At 39.4% G+C, this 16011-nt stretch overlaps 1 protein-coding gene across 6 annotated transcripts in view; it reads left to right on the forward strand.

The window, feature by feature from the left end:
- The window catches only part of dab1a (DAB adaptor protein 1a), a 687756-nt gene that overhangs the window by 406888 nt on the left and 264857 nt on the right, over positions 1-16011 (forward strand). The window lies entirely within an intron of this gene.

Consider the following 16011-nt stretch of genomic DNA (forward strand, 5'->3'; position numbering starts at 1 on the left):
TGTCCCGAATATTTGTCCTAGCAAATGTTCGGCACAACATTTGCTAGGACAACTACCCTATCTACCTGCGACTCCACTTTCAAGATCTATGAACCTGCACTCCAAGGTCTCTTTGTTCAGCAACACTCCCTAGGACCTTGCCATTAAGTGCATAAGTCCTGCTAAGATTTGCTTTCCCAAAATGCAGCATCTCGCATTTATTTGAAATAAACTCCATCTGCCACTTCTCAGCCCATTGGCCCATTTGGTCAAGATCCTGTTTTAATCTAAGGTAACCCTCTTCGCTGTCCACTACACCTCCAATTTTGGTGTCATCTGCAAACTTACTAACTGTACCTGTTTGGCTCGCACCCAAATCATTTATGTAAATGACAAAAAATAGAGGACCCAGCACCAATCCTTGTGGCACTCTACTGGTCACAGGCCTCCAGTCTGATAAACAACCCTCCACCACCACCCTCTGTCTTCTACCTTTGAGCCAGTTCTATATCCAAATGGTTAGTTCTCCCTGTATTCCGCTAATCAGTCTCCCTGTGAAGAACTTCATTGAACGCCTTATGAAGTCCATATAGATCATATCTACCACTCTGCCCTCATCAATCCTCTTTGTTACTTCTTCAAAAAACTCAGTCAAGTTTGTGAGACATGATTTCCCACACACAAAGCCATGCTGACTATCCCTAATCAGTCCTTGCCTTTCCTGTCCTGTACATCCTGTCCCTCAGGATTCCCTCCAAAAACTTGCCTACCACCGACGTCAGGTTCACTGGTCTATAGTTCCCTGGCTTGTCCATACCACCCTTCTTAAACAGTGGCACCATGTTAGCCAACCTCCAGTCTTCCGGCACCTCACCTGTGATTATCGATGATACAAATATCTCAATAAGAGGCCCAGCAATTACTTCTCTAGCTTCCCACAGAGTTCTATGGTACACCTGATCAGGTCCTGGGGATTTATCCACCTTTATCCATTTCAAGACATCCAGCACTTCCTCCTCTGTAATCTGGACATTTTGCAAGGTGTCACCATCTATTTCCCTACAGTCTATATCATCCATTTCGTTTTCCACAGTAAATACTGATGCAAAATACTCATTTAGTATCTCCCCCATTTTCTGTGGTCCACACAAAGGCCGCCTTGCTGATCTTTGAGGGGCCCTATTCTCTCCCGAGTTACCCTTTTGTCCTTAATGTATTTGTAAAAACTCTTTGGATTCTCCTTAATTCTATTTGCCAAAGCTATCTCATGTCCTCTGACTCCTACACAACAGACCTAAACAAGAAGACATAACACGCCCAGAAATTCTAGCCACTCTGCCATACATTAAAGACATATCAGAGATGATGACCATACTCCAGCCCCTAGATATCATGGTAGTCCACAAATCTACACCACACTGAAACAGCTCCTGATGAATTTAAAGAACCCCATACCCAGAGCCAGCAGAATGAACAACGTATACAAAAAACCCTGCAAGGACTGCAATAAACATTACATTGCATAGACGAGCAGGAGACTAGCCACCAGGATACATGAGCACCAACTAGCTACCAAAAGACATGACCAAATATCACTTGTATTGATGCACACAGATGAAAAGGGACACTGGTTCGACTGAGACAATACATCCATCCTGGATCATGCTAAACAATTCCTAGAGGCCTGGCATTCAACTCAGAACTCCATTAGCAATCATATCGATTTGGACCCCATTTACCAATCTCTCAGATAAAGAACCGGAAGTGATATAATCCACCACAACAGACCAAAACAGATAAATAGTAAATGGGACCAAGCACTTCCTTGGAGGCTCAGTGATGATGTTACCTAACATGGTGACAAAACGTCTGAGAACAAACCTACCAGCTCAGCCAGCAAACTTACAAGCTGAGCTACACATCTTCTCCAAAATTGCAATTATTTTAGTCTCCCTAGTACAAACTGCACCCCCTCTCCTCTTTCATACTTTGTCCAACCATGACTAATGTATCCAACTCTGTCACAGGACTTTGTTTTTATTCCAGTGTTTAACTTGACATTTTACTTCCACTCCAGAGCTCCCATTGTTGAGTTATGCTTTCTTTTTAAGTATTGTAGGGGCCACTGGGCAATGGCTGAACTTTCTATGCTGCTTGCATTTGGTAATTCTGCTAGACTACAATGAGCAAAGCTAATTTCAATGCTAGCTTTATATTTCTCTGAAATGGTTCAGACTTATAGTAATGTGTTTAACTAAGCTGATGAGATAAAATAATCAGGTCACAAAGCAAAAAAACCTTAGACAACAGAGGCCTGAAAAGAGAAAGACGAACACAACATAAGTGGAATTGAATAGAAATGAGGAGAAAGTTCAGCAATTAAAATTGATTATATTAAAAGAAAGGTAAAATGCACAGTAAAATAAGAAAGTAAGGAACATGATACCAAGAATATAAAAAAAATCATCATGGTTGTAATCAAAACTGGTAAAAAAAGTCAATAAATAGTTGCCTGACTGTAATGATCAATGTTTAAAATGCCAGATCAATGACAATGCAAAGAATGCACAGCCACATTAAAATGGTATCAATCCAGTCTTGGGTACTTTTATTTGTATGTATAAATGTGATTTAATGAACTTGTGTACATGTTACTGGTGTTCCAATATAACAACAACTGATATATACAATGCAGCAGGTGTTAGCTCATAATTTTTAGTTCCATCATATTTTAATTGCACTGTTGCTGCTTTTGTTTTAATCATGGTGAAATTTAGTTTAATGTATTTGCATTCTCACAAGAAATATTAGGACAAAAACAATTAATGATAGGAACTGTAGATTACAACATAGGTAGAGTATTTTCCTACCAAGGCAGTATTGTGTTGCAATGAAAATTGAACATAATTTTGTTGGGTTACATTACAATTTGGAAAATCTAACTTAGGAAGACTATAATTTGGAAGAAAATACTCCTGCGAGTGTTTGCTTCTTTATCATCCTGTCAGAATTGTTCCACACTAGTGCAGGTGCAGCTATTCTGAAGGCAAAAACTTTAGCTGTTTTATACACTATTGGGATGAATTAACATTTAATAGTTTTTGATTGTATTGGTTGTGGAAGGAATATTTGACCAAAATGCCAGGAGAATTCACTGCCCTTTTATAAATAACACCAACGGGTATTTTATGTGTACCTGCACCATAAGAATAAACAGCAAGGCCTCAGTTTAATATATTACTGGCACTTCCAACCATGCAGTAACACATCAATACAGTATTGAAGTGTCAACCTAAATTACATGCTTCCATCTCAGAGTAATGTTTAAGCCTAGAATCCTCTGACTCAGAGACTCAAGTACTAATGAATGAGCTGGGCTGTTTTTGTCAGGTGCAATTCAATAAATTACACTTGTTATTACTTAAGTACAGTTAGTTCAGCAACCTATTTCTCAAATATTTTTACAATCATTAGAGAAATGACAAACTTCATGAAATTATTTCTTTTTGAATTTATGAATGTGTGTGGTTCTAAAGATACATTTGTCAAATATTATTACACATAAAAATTAGAGCAATTTTGGTGCATTACTTCTGAACAACTTGTTGACCATTCATTCTGTTACATTGTCCTAAATACTTACTTTCTTGCAGTGTCACCCTTTTTACCAAAAGATTAGGAATAATTGTAACAAACAACATAATAAAACAAATCAATGTACTGCAATTGAATATACTGATTCCAGAAGACTATGTAACAAACGTGTCGCCATCAGCAGCCTGTATGATCTTCTTAAAATTGTACTACACTGCACTTTATTACCCCTTGGGGGTTTCAGAAAGCTACAAAGTGTGCATGTTGAAATGAAACCTTCTAAACATTGGAAAGGGGAGAGGGGAGTTTCAAAGAGCCAATTGTTGAAAGACATTTTGAAAAGACATGAAGATAGATCAAAGCTGCAGAAATCCTGAGAGAAAAGTTAAGATGATTTGAAGGGAAGTAGTGAGAACCTTAGTGAAATGTTGTTGCTGCGACCATACAAAATATTCCTTGTAATCGGGCCTTTCTCAGTTTTTAGTATACACTTTTAAGAAAAGAAGTTTTGCATTCCATAACTGGATTAAAAAGGTTTGCATTTTTGGTATGGTCATTTGGTTTGTCATATGCTGGAGAAGTGTTGAAGGATCTTTGTTACAAGTGCATTTTAATCCTTATTGTTTTGTTTCCTTTATTACAATTGCTTTTTTTGAAACTTCATTTTTTGGATATGCACAGTATCATTGAAGAATAGTAGACTCATATGATGATTACTGTAGAAGGCTGATGGCACATTGAATCTCCATCAGCCAACTGGAGGAGCAATTCAGCTCATCCTACTCCATTTCCATTTGTTATCTTTAGGTCATTTTCTGATCCTTTTATAAAAGTCTCAGTTGAATCTATTGTCATCACTGGAAGGATTATTGGTATTAATGTTTTGAGCTGCTAAGCATGTGAGGAGCAAAATCAATTGTTAAATCACATAAGACTGAGACCTGAAGGAAGAAAGCACCAAATCTACCATGCTTCTGTATATAGTTTAATAAGAAATGTGACTAATTTGCATTAGAATTGTATCCAGTCTGTCCCAAGCTCCTTGAAGCTGTGACCAATATCTATACATGGTGACAAGTGGCGACCAGACCAAGAAAAACAATGTAAATGGCAAGAAAAAACATCCCATGGAGAAGCTCAGCAGCAGAGACCAGGGTGAAGGACTTTGAGGCCTGACCAGCTATCAGACCAGAGTAACCAAAACTACAACTAGAATAGTCAGCACCATGGAATACATGAACCTCAATATCATGAGTAACCATTTCCACTCATGAATCTTATGTAGAGGACACTAGACATGTCAAGCAATAACAGAAAGGAAATAAGCTTATAATATTGCAGAACTGAATGCATATTACTGCAGCAACGTGAGAAGTGTTGAAAAGGCACCACCTGCAATTTTACAATGCCCTTCAGTGGAGGAATGTTCCTCTGAACTCACAAATAACATGGATGTTGCTAGGTTGATCATTTGAAAGAAGGTGTCACTCAAAAAAGCCTATGTTTGCTAAACAGAAAGGAAGGAAAACCATAAAGGGAAGATTTATGCATGTTTTATTAAACAGCTAGTAAAATACTTTCCTTTGGGAAATCACAACGAATGACAACCAATGGTGAAGTGATCCCATTGAAGTTAAAGTATGTCATGCAGACTTTAAATTAGTCACAGGAGCTGGAGTCACGGTTTTGTGTGATGCACTTAAATGGTTACAACACAATAGCTTGCAGCCTTTATCCATCAAACTTCAATCTCAAATCAAACTCAAAGTCAAGAAATATATACTATTAAGATACAAAGGCACAGAAATCTCAGAAATGCTATCTGTTATCCAAAGACAGCAATGTTCACTGCTAAGCAGAAAGGTCTGTATCGATATGAATATCATTCTTAAAGCGGAAGAAGTTAACAACCAGGACCAAGTAAATGAATTTAGAAAACTCTTCAGAAGTCTGGGAAAACTGAAACCCACATACTGCATCACATTAAAAGTAGATTCCATCCCCATTTGTTTGTTTAAATGTAGGAAAGTCCCACTCTGACTTCTAAAGGTGTGATATTGAGAAAATGATTCAACAGGGGGTACTTTGCCAATTACAGAACTGACCAGGTGGTTCTCTGCTGTGATGCCACTTCCCAAACTGAATATACTCAGTAGAATTTCTGGCAACTTTACACATTTGAACAAGACAGTACAATGAAAAATATACTCAATAGCATCTACAGATGAGAACCTAGCTAAACTCAAAAATAGCAAACCTTTCACCTAGCTGGACACAAACAAAAGAAGAGCATGACAATAAGAGTACATGAAGTCTTGTAGGAAAGTACAAGATGCTGGTGAAAGCTTATTGTCGTTTCTGAAAATTTATACTTTCATTTTCGGTCATATTCAACGTCTAATTTTTCCTACCGCTACATGGACCTCTGAGATCCATGACTGCAGTATGTATTGGAACGTCAATCAGTGAGCGCAGAGCTTCCCAGAGGCTGTGAAGGTTAGAGGGAATATTATCACATTGTCCAGATGATAGGCAGAACACAAAAGCTTTAAGAGAATCTCCACCATGAACAGGCCAACAGAAGGAAGAACATTATCGTGCATGCTGAGTCAACACATTAAACCAAAGACCCAGAGATCGAGAGTTGCCTATTGTAGAAAGAGGAGAGAGGATGGGGACTTGGTACCAGCAAAAAGTGGGTGCTGTGATAAAAAGGGCGCAGCTTCTAAAGTCATATTTTGTGCCTCCAGGAAATTGCAGTGATCTTGAAGAAATACGAGTACCCTAATTTTTGTGAAAAAGAAGCCATTAATCAGATGCACTAGATACCTTGATCCTCAGGAAGAAACCAACACTGCTCAACCTATGATAAGAGATGAGGAATTAAGACCCTCCAAAAATGAGTTTGCAATGAACAGATCCTCAAAAACCTGAAAAGAAACTGTGCACATTAAAGGAGATACTTGAAATCACTCCAAATGTTATTATAGCAAAACTAGAGGCTTTTAGGGTTGTAGGAGGGCATGTAAATAATGTGATTAGCATGCGGAAATGTAAAATAAAGGATTAACTCTAACATTACCTACTGATCATGGTACATAAAGCTATATCATAATGCTGTCAGATCATATGAGACTGAGACCTGATAGAAAAGGATAACAGCAAAGTTCTACTCTACCATGCTTCTGTATTGTTGATATATTTTTTGGGGAAGGTAGTGCAGGAACGGGGATCACATTTACCAAATATAGGCAGATAACACCTTGTGCTATTTTCTAATAGTTTAGTCATATTGGTTAAGAACTAGCAGTTTGGATATGATACACCAGTTCGTCAGACAAAACTTTTATACAACTGTGACAGATGAGAATGCTGGGGTGGTGGTGTTGGAGTGGTGGATTATTCAACCCTGGTGTCATGTAGTCTTCGGTAGTAACTGCCTTTGTTCTTCCCTTGGCCTGATATCAGGAATCTCCCAGAAAATGGTGGCTCATTCTTCTGGATCCTCTCTTTCCCTCTCTCCCACCTACCCTTATTTTTGGGCTAGTAATCTTTGTTGTGACAATGATCTGTCTAAACTGTCTTGACCAATAAGCACAGGCAGCTACACATGATGCCAGAGTGACTGTTGTCCCCTTGCCCACCTTCGTTTGAAGATTAGTTTTCATTCCTGCCAAGCCAAACAAAAATGTTTCCAACACACTGTATTCAGAATAGGATCGTGTGGAGCTCGATAAATCTTCTGCCTAACTTTGTAGAAGGCTAAATACACTGTAATAGTGCTAGATGAGGTCACATGCTTCACAGGAAATAATTAATATGGAATATTAAGAGAACGCAGTTTTAAAGGGATCCTTATTTCCAACATTATGTTACTAGTTTGTACTGATAAAAAAGAAATGAATTGTGAATGGTGGAAGTCAGAAATAAAAGCCGAAATTGCTGAAAGCTCTCAGTAGGTCTGGCACATCTATGGAGAGAAAACAGAGTTAATGTTTCAAGTCCAGTGACTCTTTTCTCAGAACCTGTTCATTCTGTGCTTTGTGTCCACAGATACTGCCAGGTCTACTGAGATTTTCCAGCAATTTCTGTTTTAGTTTGTACCAATATTGTGTTCAGACCTGATCTGTCCCAAGTTCCTTTACCTCAGGTCTTGATGACTATGGAATGCATGCCATAACACTATGCCACAGGTACAACATAAGTCCGTAAATCCTTCTAATACACTTAAAGCAGACAATGAGAACAGGAGAGTATCTTTGTAAGCCAGATTTATGGTTTAGCTTTAGTGCAACAGCTTTCAAAGGACTGCATGTTCTTGCCATGAATAAGTGTAATTCTCATTGCAAGGGAATATCTCACACCATCTCAAATGTTACTTTCCTGACCCTAACCTCTTTCATTAAAAAAAGAGTTTTCTTATGTCACCATTAGTTCTTATAAAGTTGATCTTTAGTTCTTAATTCTTTTGCTAAAGGAAACAGTTTTTATCTGCTCTGTTCAGATCCTATTATGATTTTAAATATCTTAATCAAAACTACTTTTAACCTTTTCTCTATGAACAACCCCAGCTTCTTCAATTCTCTCATCTAATAAACTCTCCAACCAATTTAAGAACAATTTATTCCCCGCTATTATTAGACCTATGAATGGGTCTTTCATATCTTAGAGTTGATCTTCCTCTGCACCTTCTCTGCAGCTGTAACACTACATTTTGCATTCTGTTCTTTTACCCTGATGTATTTAGGTAATGTTTGATTTGTCATATCATGGTATCTTGGTACAATTTGCAATAGTAAATCAAATCATATCTCTCAATATTTTTCTGCATCCTTTTTCTGTTTCCTTTCTAAAGACAGCCTGTCTATGTCCTCTTGAACTTCACAATATCTTCCTCACAATTCCAAACGTTTACAAGTTTTATGTCATTTAGCACATTTTGAAATTATCTGCAGTTTTATTTTTCTTTCATTCATTTTGACCAAAAGCTGCCATGTTCCGTTTTGTTTTCAAAAATACCAAATCCTTGATCATATATTGATTATGGGGCCCAAGAAGGGTTGCATTTGTTTACACTTTTTTCTTCTGAAGTGAATTGCAATATCAATTCAAAATTCAGTAATATTATTCTTGATACAGAATTTGACCACTGTGTGTGTTCACGACCTTTATCTAATATTGTCTGATCATTTGAGCAATGGACACTACAGAAATTGCAAATTTTAACTCTGCAAGCATGTTTCTACATCAAGTTACAATACAGCATAGCAACTGAATATTGTACTTTTAATAGGTACTGACTACTGTGGCAAATATAGATTATCATAGAAAAATAGCCTTAAAATATGGCAATGCGAAGGTCATTTAGTCTAGTTTGTAGTTCTTGCAACTAAAATAGTGTATATTTTTGTATAAGGAAAGATATACTGAGCTTCAAGTCTATTTATGTGAACATTCTTGATGTACCTTTCTTAAATTTTATTGTTTTTCATTGAAATTGATGAGAAAATGCAATAATAGAAACCCTCAGTTAAACTTCTCTGCTCCATAAATATATTGTCAAAAAGGTTCATTAAACACAGCATTTATTAACAGTTCAGCCACACCAATCAGTGTTAAGTACAAAATGCTTGATTGACTTGGAATTCATGAAAAACTTTCTTCAAATTGTGAGATGTTTGTAGCACCTGAAAGGGTTAATTGACATCACAAGATAATTTACGTCCATCAGAATATAAAGGATTGTTGTGTGTGAGTGCTTATGTTTCAGTAGGAGTGTCCCCGCTTTTGACCTAGGAGGCTTGAGTTCCAGTTCTGCCTGCTCTAGAGGTTTATAAAGCAATTGCTGAACACATTGATTAAAAATATCTATAAAGGATTATTTCTGAGAGGAGTCTATCAGTGGTTTTGTTACCAGTATTCAATTTAAGTTCTTCAAGATTTAAGTCCATGAAGCTAACAGCAGCAGTATTTACCCTTAAGTCTAGTTTGATGTCTTACAAGAGGCTATCCTGCAATTTGGATGTAATAAAATTAGCCATGAAGAATAGTGTAATAATCCTATACTGATTATCAAGATCAAGTCAACCTTCTGGTAAACAATTCATGTGGACATCCTTCTCCATCTGATATTGATAACTTAGACTCATACAAATAAAGTTAAAAATTGCACAACACCAGGTTATAGTACAACAGGTTTATTTGTGAGCACTAGCTTTCGGACCGTCGCTCCTTTATCAGGAGCATAACCACCTGATGAATGAGCGCTCCAAAAGCTAATGCTTTCAAATAAATCTGTTGGACTATAACCTGGTGTTGTGATTTTTACCTTTGTCCACTCCAGTCCAACACCGGCACCTCCAAATAATACAGATAAGAAGGGCTAGTGATAGTGACTCTACCTAAGGCATCTCAAATAATTTGAGGCCATAATCACAACATATACTCCCTTTTTTTTATTCACTCGTGGGATGTGGGTATCGCCATCATTTATTGCTTGTTCCTAGTTGCCCATGAGAAGGTGGTGGTGAGCTGCCTACTTGAACTGTTGCAGTTCATGTGCTGTAGGTAGACATACACAGTTCTCTTAGGGAGGTAATTCCTGGATTTTTATCCAGTGACACTGAAGTAACAGTGATATATTTCCAAGTGTAGAGGGTGAGTGGCTTGAGGGAAACTTGCAGGTGGTAATGTTCACGTGTATCTGCTGCCCTTGTCATTCTAGATTGAAGTGGTTGTGGGTTTGGAAGATGCTTTCTAAGGATCTTTAAATTTCTGCAGTGTATCTTGTAGGTAACACACACTGTAGCGAGGCTGCTTTGTCCTAAATGGTATTAAGCTTCTTGAATGTTGTTGAAGCTGCACCCATCCAGGAAAGTGAGGAGTGTTCCATCACATTCCTGACTGGTGCCTTATAGATTGTGGACAGGCTATGGGAAATCAGGAGGTGAATTACTCGCTGCAATATTCCTAGCCTCTGACCTACTCTTGTAGCCACTGTGTTTATGCAATGAGCCCATGTCAGTTTCAGATCAATGGTAACCTTTAGGATGTTGATTGTGGGGGATTCAATGATGGTAACACCATTGAATGTCAAGGGGTGGTGGTTGGAATATCTCTTGTTGTGATAGGTCATTGCCTGGCATTTGTGTGGTGCTAATGTTATTTGCCACTTGTCAGCCCAAACATGGATATTGTACAGATCTTGTTACATTTGAACATGGACTGCTTCAGTATCTGAGGAACTGCAAATGGTGCTGAAAATTGTGTAATCATTGGTGACTATATCCCCATCTGATCTTATGAGGAACTCCTGCAGAGGGGTTGGTGACGATTCGCCACAGCACATTCACCGCCGCCGATTAGCCACTACCGGTTTGCCTCCAGCGTTTCTCCACTGGGGTCGTTTGACCTCTGGAGACTATTCACCACCGGATAAATATATAAATACTGATTGTTTTCCCTCCCGCCTGTTCTTTCATACTTTTCAGTCCCCTTTATTTATACAACAACATAGTGCATACTGATATAAAAAGAGGTGAAATAAATATCATTTTATTGGTTTATACATAAAAATGAGTTACAAACACTTGCGGTGACGAATCGTTCTCAGTAGCCGATGGGCGGTGGCTAAGAGTCCTCGGCGATGAAAGGGCAGTGGCTAATCAGCGGCAGCGAATGGTCCCATCCCACCTGCAGAGATGTCCTGGAGCTGAGATGACTGACATTCAACAACAACAACCATCTTCCTATGTGCTCGGCATGACTCTAACCAGATGATAGCATGCCCCCTGATACCCACTGGTTCCATTTTTGCTAGGACTCCTTGATGCCACACTTGGTCAAATGAGGACTCAATGTCAAGGGCTGTCTCTCTGACCACATTAGTGGAATTCAACTCTTTCAACAATGTTTGGACCAAGGCTATAATGAGGTCAGGAGCTGAGTGGCCTTGGCATGTGCTGTTTGATAGCATCATCAATTACACCTTCCATCACTTTATTGAATATGAAGAGTAGACTGATAGGGGTGGATTTGTCCTTTTTTTTGTATGCACAACATCCCTGGGGTAGTTGCTCGTGTTATTGTTGAGAGGGTGGTTCTGGAAAAGCACAGCACGTCAGGGTAGCATCCAAGGAGCAGGAAAGTCGACGTTTTGGGCAAAAGCCCTAACTGTACAGGAACAGCTTGGCTAGGGGAGTGGAAGTTCTGGAACACAAGTCTTCAGCAGTATTGCTGGAATGTTGTCAGGGCCCATAGCCTTTGGAGTATCCAGTGTCTCTAATCATTTTCTAATATGGATTGAATTGGATAAAGACCAGTATCTGTGATAGTAGGGACCACTGGAGGATGCTGAGCTGGATCATCCACTCAGCACTTCCAGCTGAAGATTGCTGCGAATACTTCTGCCTTATCTTTTGCACTGATGGGCTGGATTCTCTAAGAAGGAGGCCATCTGGTGTATTCTGTGGTGGAACTGGTCCTCCTGGGAGCAGATACGGCGGAGGCGGAGGAATTGGGAATACGGGATGGCATTTTTGCAAGAGGTAGGGTGGGAAGAGGTGTAATCCAGGTAGCTGTGGGAGTCGGTGGGTTTGTAAAAAATGTCAGTGTCAAGTCGGTTGTCATTAATGGAGATGGAGAGGTCCAGGAAGGGGAGGGAGGTGTCAGAGATGGTCCAGGTAAATTTAAGGACAGGGTGGAATGTGTTGGTGAAGTTGATGAATTGCTCAACCTCCTCGCGGGAGCACGAGGTGGCACCAATGCAGTCAACAATGTAGCGGAGGAAGAGGTGGGGAATGGTGCCGGTGTAATTACGGAAGATCAACTGCTCTACGTAGCCAACAAAGAGACAGGCATAGCTGGGGCCCATACATGTGCCCATGGCTACAGACCAAAGGGGTCTGTAAACTTCAGTTGTTTGAAATCCATGCATTGCAACTCTGGCCTCCTCAACATTACAATTTGTATACACCACCAATGTTGGCCATGCCATCAGTGATATAAGCCTGAAGCTCTGGAACTCAGTCCTGAAAAAAACTACCTTGTCTCTCTTTCCTTCTTTTTGATCAAGAGTTTGGTCACCAATGTAAGTATCACTTTGTGTGTCTTGGTATCAAATTTTATACGTAAAAGATCTTGGACTGTGATTTCATGTGCTGTTGTCTAAAGGATTCTGAGTACAGAAGTTGATTAATGACACCAGCAATGTTAAAGTAGGAGTTGTTTTTATTAATTCATTCACTAGACCAGCACTTATTGCCCATCCCCAATTGCTCAGAGGGAAGCTATGAACCAAAGACATTGGTTAGGCCACTTTTGGAATATTTGTGTGCAATTCTGATCTCCCTGTCATAGGAAGAATGTTGTGATACTTGAAAGGGTTCAGAAAAAATTTACAAGGATGTTGCCAGGGTTGGAGGGCTTGAGCTAAGCGGTGAGGCTGAATAGACTGGGACTATTTTCTCTGGAGCGTCAGAGGCAGAAGGGTGACTTTATAGAGGTTTATAAAATCATGTGGGGCATGGTTAGGATGAATAGCCAAAGTTTTTTTCTCCTGGGGTGGGGGAGTCCAAAACTAGAGGTTACACATTTATGGTGAGGGGGGAAGATATAAAAGGAACCTAAAGACCAATGTTTTCATGCATGAATGGTGGTGCGTGAATGGAATGAGCTGCCAGAGGAAGTGGTGGAGGCTGGCTACAGCATTTAAAAGGCATCTTCCTATGAATACAAAGGGTTTAGAGAGATATGGGCCAAATGCTGACAAATGGAACTGCATTGATATTGGCGATCTGGTTGGCATGGACAAGTTGGACCAAGAGTCTGTTTCCATGCTGTACATCTCTACGACTCTATAACTGCTGATGATCTAGACTCACGTGGACAAAACCAGTAAGGATGACAGATTTCCTTTTCTAAAGGACATCAGTGAACTTTTTGTGACAATTAAAAGTGGTTGTGTAGTCATCATGAGACTAGCTTTTTAATTCCAGCTTTTTAAATATTTAAGTTCACCATCTGCATTAGTGGAGATTCGAACCCACGTCCCCAGGACATGGCTCAGTGGTTAGCACCGCTGCCTCACAGCACTTGGGACCTGGATTCGATTCCAGCCTCAGGCGACTGTCAGTGTGGGTTTCCTCCAGGTGCTCAACTTTCTTCCCACAATCCACAGATGTATAGGCTAGGTGAATTGGCCATGCTAAATTGACCATAATATTCAGGGATGTGTAGGTCAGTTGCATTAGTCAGGGGTAAATGTAGAGTAATGGGGAATGGGTTTGGTTGGGATACTCTTCGGAGGGTCAGTGTGGACTTGTTGGGCCAAAGGGCCTTTTTTTGACACTGTAGGGATTCTATGATATTGGATTAGGGCTCTGGATTACTAGTCCAATGACAATACCACTACACTATCACTTCCTCCATACTTGCTTTAAATGAAACAAAATGTCTTGATCCTGCCTTTATTCCTGATGAAGGGCTTTTGCCCGAAACGTCGATTTCGCTGCTCCTTGGATGCTGCCTGAACTGCTGTGCTCTTCCAGCACTACTAATCCAGAATCTGGTTTCCAGCATCTGCAGTCATTGTTTTTACATCGTGAATTCCCTCCATTACTGAGGCTGGGGATATTTGTGGAGCTTCCTCCTCCAGTGAGTTGTTTAATTGTGCACCATAATTCACAATTGAAGGTGGCAGGGATTCAGAGCTCACATCTGATCTCTTGGTTTTGGGATCACTTAGCTCTGTCTATCACTTGCTGCTTATGCTGTTTGGCAAAGACAAACCTTATGGGTCTGAGGCTTAAATAACTTGAAGTTTAATGCTTTGTACTTATTGCCTGCAGTAAAGGCTAGTAAACGCTAGCAAAGCCTCTACTTCACTTGAATAGATGCTAAGGCTACCCTACACATTAATCTGAAACAGTCAACAGTGTGATGCTGTAAAAGCACAGCAGGTCGGACAGCATCCAAGGAGCAGAAGAATTGACGTTTCGGGCAAAAGGCCTCCTGATGAAGGGTTTTTGCCCGAAACATTGATTTTCCTGCTCCTCGGATGCTGCCTGACCTGCTGTGCTTTTCCAGCACCACACTCTTGACTCTAACCTCCAGCATCTGCAGTCCTCACTTACATCTATAATCTGAAACAACCAGATTGAGTCAATGAGAAAGTGAAGTTCCATCATATTTAGCACATTAATAAAAAAAACTTTACTGTTGAAATCAATGTTGAAGTTTGCAACCTACTCAAGCTAATGATGATGTTTAGGACTTCAGAAAAATTAAAAGCTAATGTTGCTTACCACTACAACAGATATTTCTGCTGCTTGTTTCTGCCAAGGTCTCTATCATCACTCATGTTGACAAATTGCCATCTTCCATTTGAAGTAAGTGATAATGTTAACTACCTGAAGCTAATGGGTTCCTTTTTGAATTTGCAGATTGGGATTGAATTTCAACTGAGAAAGTAACTCTGAACTGTCTCCCTGGCTTTTCTGGCATGAGCAGGAACAGCGTCAGTCTGTCTTTATTTTTCTCAGTCTCTTTCTCTCTACCTCTCCCTGTATCTCATTCTCTTTCTTTTATATTTTTCTTTCTCACCTCTCGTCTATCGAAACTTCCCTATCCCACTGACCAAGAGAAACAAATTGAAAATGTAATTGGCACATGATACCGAAACCTGAAGAAAAGGAATGATGTAAAGTTGCCACTTACTCATCTCTTTGTTGAAGTGACAAGCATAGCTTTTTGCTTTAGTTTATATTTTTGGTGTCATTTTATTCCTAGAATTCAGGAGGAAAATATTTCTTGTGGATGTGCTTGATGAAGCAGCACTGCAGATTGGAGGGTCTTGTTTTGAATCATCATGAGAGGTCAAGAGTGGACGTGTCTCAGGCGATGAAAAGAGCTGGATAGCGTTTATAATACAAACTGGCGTAATGCCCTTGGCTCATGTCATGCTTTCTCAAGATTCTCTAAAATGGGATATGATCATTCAATTTCTGATTATGGAGGCTTTCAGTAGTTTCCACATGAATAATTTTGAAATTCAGTTGACAGCGCTTCTGAGTTTAGATTTTAACATTTACAGTTAGTAAGAAATTGAGGGCGTTCTCTACTGACCTCAATGAAAGCCACCCACAAGTGTATATGCAGTGCTGAATTCATCTTTCACTGAGAAGTGGGATCTCTGGTTTCGAGCAACATCTATCCAAATAATCAAACTGAATAGTCTTCTCAGGCAGCAAACCAGGAAAGAATCATCGTTCACTTTTAAACCATTTTGCAGACAGTGAAATAAAGATTAGGACTGTATGTGATTAAAGTAGATGACAAAATATAATTTTTATCATTTTAAAGCATTAGTTTTATTTTAATAGAGAAATTTGACTTTTCACAAACATAAAATGGTGTTATTCAGGGTCAAAGATGATTATT

The sequence above is a fragment of the Chiloscyllium plagiosum genome, chromosome 11 (genome assembly GCF_004010195.1).
Source record: "Chiloscyllium plagiosum isolate BGI_BamShark_2017 chromosome 11, ASM401019v2, whole genome shotgun sequence".
Taxonomy (NCBI): domain Eukaryota; kingdom Metazoa; phylum Chordata; class Chondrichthyes; order Orectolobiformes; family Hemiscylliidae; genus Chiloscyllium; species Chiloscyllium plagiosum.